The sequence below is a fragment of the Zingiber officinale genome, chromosome 9B (assembly GCF_018446385.1).
Source record: "Zingiber officinale cultivar Zhangliang chromosome 9B, Zo_v1.1, whole genome shotgun sequence".
Taxonomy (NCBI): Eukaryota; Viridiplantae; Streptophyta; class Magnoliopsida; order Zingiberales; family Zingiberaceae; genus Zingiber; species Zingiber officinale.
Window position 1 is genome coordinate 104,718,982 of NC_056003.1, and position 7,376 is coordinate 104,726,357.

The 7,376-nt window shown below is 52.2% G+C and overlaps 1 non-coding gene across 1 annotated transcript; it reads right to left on the bottom strand.

Moving 5' to 3' along the window:
* Positions 1-6,570: 6,570 nt before the first annotated feature.
* On the bottom strand, positions 6,571-6,676 carry LOC122025882. Its single transcript, XR_006123904.1, has one exon. It is a non-coding gene; the product is annotated as a small nucleolar RNA R71 (small nucleolar RNA).
* Positions 6,677-7,376: the final 700 nt, after the last annotated feature.

A 7,376-nucleotide genomic window follows, 5' to 3' on the forward strand; every position in this document is an offset into this window, starting at 1 on the left:
ACGCTCAAGTCAGGCAAGTGGGCAACAAAGAGGTGGCTTCGAATATCTAAGAACGCATACCTCCGGCGAAGTATGAAGGCTCTTATATAGAGCTGTGGGGAGGCTCGGGCACACCTACCGAGGCATACACGTGTCCTGGTACCATACCATAGCATGGGCTTGTCAGAGGAACATGCTTGACACCATACTATACAGTCTGATCACCTCTTTGATGGGACAGCAGGATCCTCTGTTGTAAGATCTTGCGTATGGCCTGGTCGTTGAACATACCCGCTGTCAGGAGATGTTCCCCCGATGTTTCCTTTGTCCTTGTCTCTTCTGTTCCCGCGCCGAGCGGCCAGCCGCTCGGCAGGCATAGGTCCGACCGGGCGTAGGTATCGGTCCGATCGGGTGCTCGGCTGAGAGTGTTCTACAGCAACGATGCTTTATACTTCGGCCGAACGGGCTATCCGCTCGGCCAGGTGACCCTTTTCACTATGAGCGTCGGAAACCCGCCCATGGTCGGGTTGTCTTCTGTCCGGCCCGGGAAGCTCCTGGCCGAATGTCAGGTCGACTCGGCATGCTTCCGTTCGACGCGAACTTGGGGTTGACCTCCACGTGTCTTTGACCCTCCGCCCATGAGGGTCCGCTCGGCCATATGCCTCTGTTCAACGAGCGTCGGAACCCCTAGTCCCGTCGGGTCGTCTTTGGTTCAGTTGTGACCCCGTTCGGCCGACCGGTCTCCGCTTCTCCGGTCGGACGTCGGATACTTTGACCTCCCCGTGACGTTGACTTCCCCAAAAAGGGGGTCCCCCGTTCTTACCACCGGATCACTTGCCTCCCCTTTAAGTCTAGTCGAAGGAGGCGATTAGTCTGACTGACTGGACCATCAGTTCGGCCGAGCAGCGCCATGAAAATACCATCCGCTCGGACGAATATATTTTGCTTCGACAGAAGAGGTTATTCACTGGATGTTGGAGAAGTATCTTTGGGTTCTGGGCCGAGCGGAACACGTAGGTGGTCGAACGATATTGACGGCGAGTACGAGTCCCCTTGATCGCCTTTTTCCGCTCGGAGGGTTTGTAGACGCCGGCTCGTCTCTCGATTTTAACATCGGAGCTCGACGGTCTTCCGCTCGGAGGGTTTATAGACGCCGGCTCGTCTCTCGATTTTTAACGTCGGAGCTCGACGGTCTTCCGCTCGGAGGGTTTATAGACGCCGGCTCGTCTCTCGATTTTTAACGTCGGAGCTCGACGGTCTTCCGCTCGGAGGGTTTATAGACGCCGGCTAGTCTCTCGATTTTTAACGTCGGAGCTCGACGGTCTTCCGCTCGGAGGGTTTATAGACGCCGGCTCGTCTCTCGATATTTAACGTCGGAGCTCGACGGTCTTCCGCTCGGAGGGTTAATAGACGTTGGCTCGCCTCTTGATATTTAACGTCGGAGCTCGACGTTCTTCCGCTCGGAGGGTTTATAGACGCCGGCTCGTCTCTCAATATTTAACGTTGGAGCTCGACGGTCTTCCGCTCGGAGGGTTTATAGACGTCGGCTCGTCTCTCGATATTTAACGTCGGAGCTCGACGGTTTTCCACTCGGATGAATTATAGACGCCGGCTCGTCTCTCGATATTTAACGTCGGAGCTTGACGGTCTTCCGCTCGGATGATTTATAGACGCCGGCTCGTCTCTCGATATTTAACATCGGAGCTCGACGATCTTTCGCTCGGATGATTGATAGACGCCGACTCGTCTCTCGATATTTAATGTCGGAGCTCGACGGTCTTCCGCTCAGATGATTTATAGACGCCGGCTCGTCTCTCGATATTTAACGTCGGAGCTCGACGTTCTTCTGCTCGGATGATTTATAGACGCCGGCTCGTCTCTCGATATTTAACGTCGGAGCTCGACGGTCTTCCGCTCGGATGATTTATAGATGCCGGCTCGTCTCTCGATATTTAACGTCGGAGCTCGACGGTCTTCCGCTCGGATGATTTATAGACGCCGGCTCGTCTCTCGATATTTAACGTCGGAGCTCGACGGTCTTCCAAGGCTAATTTCAACACGGTCCGAGCGGCACGTGGTCTTCGTGTTGTTGGTCGTTCGGCCAATAATTCCAAAATGCGTTTTATCACTTTGCCTCCTGTATTAAAAGGACACAGGCGACCAAGACATACATAAAATGAATTACATCGGCGCACCTTTCACCTAGCTCGGTACGGCTGGAGGTGGTTCGCTCGGCCATCCTCTTTCCCCTTGAATGCCGATCGGATCGTTATCTCGGCTGGAGGTGGCGACGATCCTCTGACGCTCAAGTCAGGCAAGTGGGCAACAAAGAAGTGGCTTCGAATATCTAAGAACGCATACCTCCGGCGAAGTATGAAGGCTCTTATATAGAGCTGTGGGGAGGCTCGGGCACACCTACCGAGGTGTACACGTGTCCTGGTACCATACCTTAGCATGAGCTTGTCAGAGGAACATGCCTGACACCATACTATACAGTCTGATCACCTCTTTGATGGGACAGCAGGATCCTCTGTTGTAAGATCTTGCGTATGGCCTGGTCGTTGAACATACCCGCTGTCAGGAGATGCTCCCCCGATGTTTCCTTTGTCCTTGTCTCTTCTGTTCCCGCGCCGAGCGGCCAGCCGCTCGGCAGGCATAGGTCCGACCGGGTGCTCGGCTGAGAGTGTTCTACAGCAACGATGCTTTATGCTTCGGCCGAGCGGGCTATCCGCTCGGCCAGGTGACCCTTTTCACTATGAGCGTCGGAAACCCGCCCATGGTCGGGTTGTCTTCTGTCCGGCCCGGGAAGCTCCTGGCCGAATGTCAGGTTGGCTCGGCATGCTTCCGTTCGGCGCGAACTTGGGGTTGACCTCCACGTGTCTTTGACCCTCCGCCCATGAGGGTCCGCTCGGCCATATGCCTCTGTTCAACGAGCGTCGAAACCCCTAGTCCCGTCGGGTCGTCTTTGGTTCAGTTGTGACCCCGTTCGGCCGACCGGTCTCCGCTTCTCCGGTCGGACGTCGGATACTTTGACCTCCCCGTGGCGTTGACTTCCCCAAAAAAGGGGGTCCCCAGTTCTTACCACCGGATCACTTGCCTCCCCTTCAAGTCTAGTCGAAGGAGGCGATTAGTCTGACTGACTGGACCATCAGTTCGGCCGAGCAGCGCCATGAAAATACCATCTGCTCGGACGAATATATTCTGCTTCGACAGAAGAGGTTATTCACTGGATGTTGGTGATGTATCTTTGGGTACTGGGCCGAGCAGAACACGTAGGTGGTCGAACGATATTGACGGCGAGTACGAGTCCCCTTGATCACCTTTTTCCGCTCGGAGGGTTTATAGACGTCGGCTCGTCTCTCGATTTTTAACGTCGGAGCTCGACGGTCTTCCGCTCGGAGGGTTTATAGACGCCGGCTCGTCTTTCGATTTTTAACGTCGGAGCTCGACGGTCTTCCGCTCGGAGGGTTTATAGACGCCGGCTCGTCTCTCGATTTTTAACGTCGGAGCTCGACGGTCTTCCGCTCGGAGGGTTTATAGACGCCGGCTCGTCTTTCGATTTTTAACGTCGGAGCTCGACGGTCTTCCGCTCGGAGGGTTTATAGACGCCGGCTCGTCTCTCGATTTTTAACGTCGGAGCTCGACGGTCTTCCGCTCGGAGGGTTTATAGACGCCGGCTCGTCTCTCGATTTTTAACGTCAGAGCTCGACGGTCTTCCGCTCGGAGGGTTTATAGACGCCGGCTCGTCTCTCGATATTTAACGTCGGAGCTCGACGGTCTTCCACTTGGAGGGTTTATAGACGGCTCGTCTCTCGATATTTAACGTCGGAGCTCGGCGGTCTTCCACTCGGATGATTTATAGACGCGCTCGTCTCTCGATATTTAACGCCGAGCTTGGCGGTCTTCCGCTCGGATGATTTATAGGCATGGCTCGTCTCTCGATATTTAACGTCGGGCTCGACGGTCTTCCGCTCGGATGATTTATAGACGTCGACTCGTCTCTCGATATTTAATGCCGGAGCTCGGCGGTCTTCCGCTCGGATGATTTATAGACACCGGCTCGTCTCTCGATATTTAACGCTCGGAGCTCGGCGGTCTTCCGCTCGGATGATTTATACCGGCTCGTCTCTCGATATTTAACGTCGGGCTCGACGGTCTTCCGCGGATGATTTATAGACGGCGGCTCGTCTCTCGATATTTAACGCCGGAGCTCGGCGGTCTTCCGCTGGATGATTTAGACGCCCGCTCGTCTCTCGATATTTAACGTCGAGCTCGACGGTCTCCGCGGGGTTTATAAACGTCGGCTCGTCTCTCGATATTTAACGTCGGAGCTCGACGGTCTTCCTTCGGATGATTTATAGACGCCGGCTCGTCTCTATATTTAACGTCGGAGCTCGACGGTCTTCCGCTCGGATGATTTATAGACGCCGGCTCGTCTCTCGATATTTAACGTCGGAGCTCGACGGTCTTCCGCTCGGATGATTTATAGACGTCGGCTCGTCTCTCGATATTTAACGTCGGAGCTCGACGGTCTTCCACTCGGGGGTTTATAGACGCCGGCTCGTCTCTCGATATTTAACGTCGGAGCTCGACGGTCTTCCGCTCAGATGATTTATAGACGCCGGCTCGTCTTCCGATATTTAACGTCGGAGCTCGACGGCCTTCTGCTCGGATGATTTATAGACGTCGGCTCATCTCTCGATATTTAACGTCGGAGCTCGACGATCTTCCGCTCGGATGATTTATAGACGCCGGCTCGTCTCTCGATATTTAACGTCGGAGCTCGACGATCTTCCAAGGCTAATTTCAACACGGTCCGAGCGGCACGTGTTCTTCGTGTAGTTGGCCGTTCGGCCAATAATTCCAAAATGCGTTTTATCACTTTGCCTCCTGCATTAAAAGGACACAGGCGACCAAGACTTACATAAAATGAATTACATCGGCGCACCTTTTACCTAGCTCGGTACGGCTGGAAGTGGTTCGCTCGGCCATCCTCTTTCCCCTTGAATGCCGATCGGATCGTTATCTCGGTCCCTTGGTGAGATGTTCTCCGGTTGAAACTCGGCTTCCGCTCGGGCCCTTGGTGAGATGTTCTCCGGTTGAAACTCGGCTTCCGCTCGGCCTCTTGACTCTGACGTCGCTTGTTGCTCCATCCGCTCGGCTTGCGCCTTCTGTTTCTATTGCTCCACAAGTTTAACCGCTCTTGCCTCGATCAGAGCGTCTAGCTCCTCCGTGGAGAGTATCACCGTATGCAGTCGTCCAGCTTCGTCCATTGCTTCCGCTCGGATGCAGGTGCGTTCCCACATACGGCGCCAAATTGATCCTGTCCGAATCGCTGAATCAACGGACGCTGGGCACGTGGTGCTCTCCTTGTCGCTGACGTAGATCTTCGGCCGGTCGGACGGCGCTCCGGCGAACCTGCAAAGTAGTCGGGCCGGGAAGGGGTTCCCGGCGACGACCCTCTGACGCTCAAGTCAGGCAAGTGGGCAACAAAGAGGTGGCTTCGAATATCTAAGAACGCATACCTCCGGCGAAGTATGAAGGCTCTTATATAGAGCTGTGGGGAGGCTCGGGCACACCTACCGAGGCGTACACGTGTCCTGGTACCATACCTTAGCATGGGCTTGTCAGAGGAACATGCCTGACACCATACTATACAGTCTGATCACCTCTTTGATGGGACAGCAGGATCCTCTGTTGTAAGATCTTGCGTATGGCCTGGTCGTTGAACATACCCGCTGTCAGGAGATGTTCCCCCGATGTTTCCTTTGTCCTTGTCTCTTCTGTTCCCGCGCCGAGCGGCCAGCCGCTCGGCTGAGAGTGTTCTACAGCAACGATGCTTTATGCTTCGGTCGAGCGGGCTATCCGCTCGGCCAGGTTACCCTTTTCACTATGAGCGTCGGAAACCCGCCCATGGTCGGGTTGTCTTCTGTCCGGCCCAGGAAGCTCCTGGCCGAATGTCAGGTCGGCTCGGCATGCTTCCGTTCGGCGCGAACTTGGGGTTGACCTCCACGTGTCTTTGACCCTCCGCCCATGAGGGTCCACTCGACCATATGCCTCTGTTCAACGAGCGTCGGAACCCCTAGTCTCGTCGGGTCGTCTTTGGTTCAGCTGTGACCCCATTCGGCCGATCGGTCTCCGCTTCTCCGGTCAGACGTCGGATACTTTGACCTCCCCGTGGCGTTGACTTCCCCAAAAAGGGGGTCCCCCGTTCTTACCACCGGATCAAGGCCCTTAAGAAATTTCTTGGCACCTATTTCTGTAAGATTTATGTCTCACATTATGCTGCCTCATATTGAAGCAGAAAATTTTCAACTAGACCCAGAGTTAATTTTCATGATACAAGGTCACAAATTGGGGGGAGAAGTATTAGAAAGTCCGTATCTGCACCTTGAGACATTTCTAGAGCTTTGTGATATGGTGAATTGTGAAGGAGTGTCAGCAGATGCAGTTTAGTTGATGGCATTTCCTTTTAGTATCAAGGATAAAGCAAGGACTTGGTTATATTCTCTCTATCCTCAAAACATCACAAGTTGAGAACAATTGGAGAAGTAATTTCTGAATCATTTTTTCCTCCAAATAGAACAATTTATATGAGGAATTGCATCACAAATTTTGCTTAGGCATATGGAGAATCATTATTTAAAGCATGAGATAGATTCAAGAGTCTACAAAGACAGTGCCCTCATCATGGTTTAGAGAAATGACTGACCTTGCACATATTCTATAGGGGAATTTCTTTCTCAGATAAGTCTTTATTAGATTCATCAGCTGGAGGTTCTTTTATGGACAAGAGTGTAGATAAAGCATATTAATTAATTGATCAAGTAGCATTGAACCTCCATGAATGGTTAAGCAAAGGTTGGATAGAATCTCCCTCAGAAATTCAAGAAGTACAAGCCATATATACGAGAGAGCCTGTCAAACAAAATACAATTCAACTATCTAAGAGTTTTGAAATCCACAAGTCACAGAATGAGGAGTTCAAACATTTGGGGGCAAAGATTGATAGCATTGTTTCAAAATGGTTCAAGCAAGATCCCCCTCCTACACAGAGAATGTCTAGTGAATAGTGTAATAATTTTAAGTTGAGAAGTGGCAAGAATCATGAAGAACTACTGAAGAAGGATTTGTTTAGAATTGAGGAGAAGAACAATAGAAGACCTCAAGAACTCAGTTTCATTACTCCAAGAAGTTCCCAAATGCCACAAGTACCTTTCCTTCAACGATTGATCACACCTACACTAGATAAGCAAGTTGGACCTCCTCCGCAAGCTCAAAGGGAATATGAGAAAAAGGAAGTACCTTTCCCAAGACCTTCACTAAAGGTACCTTTTCCACAAAGGCTAGTGAAGGTCAATGAAAATGAAGACTTTGGTAAATTCTGTGACACTAAT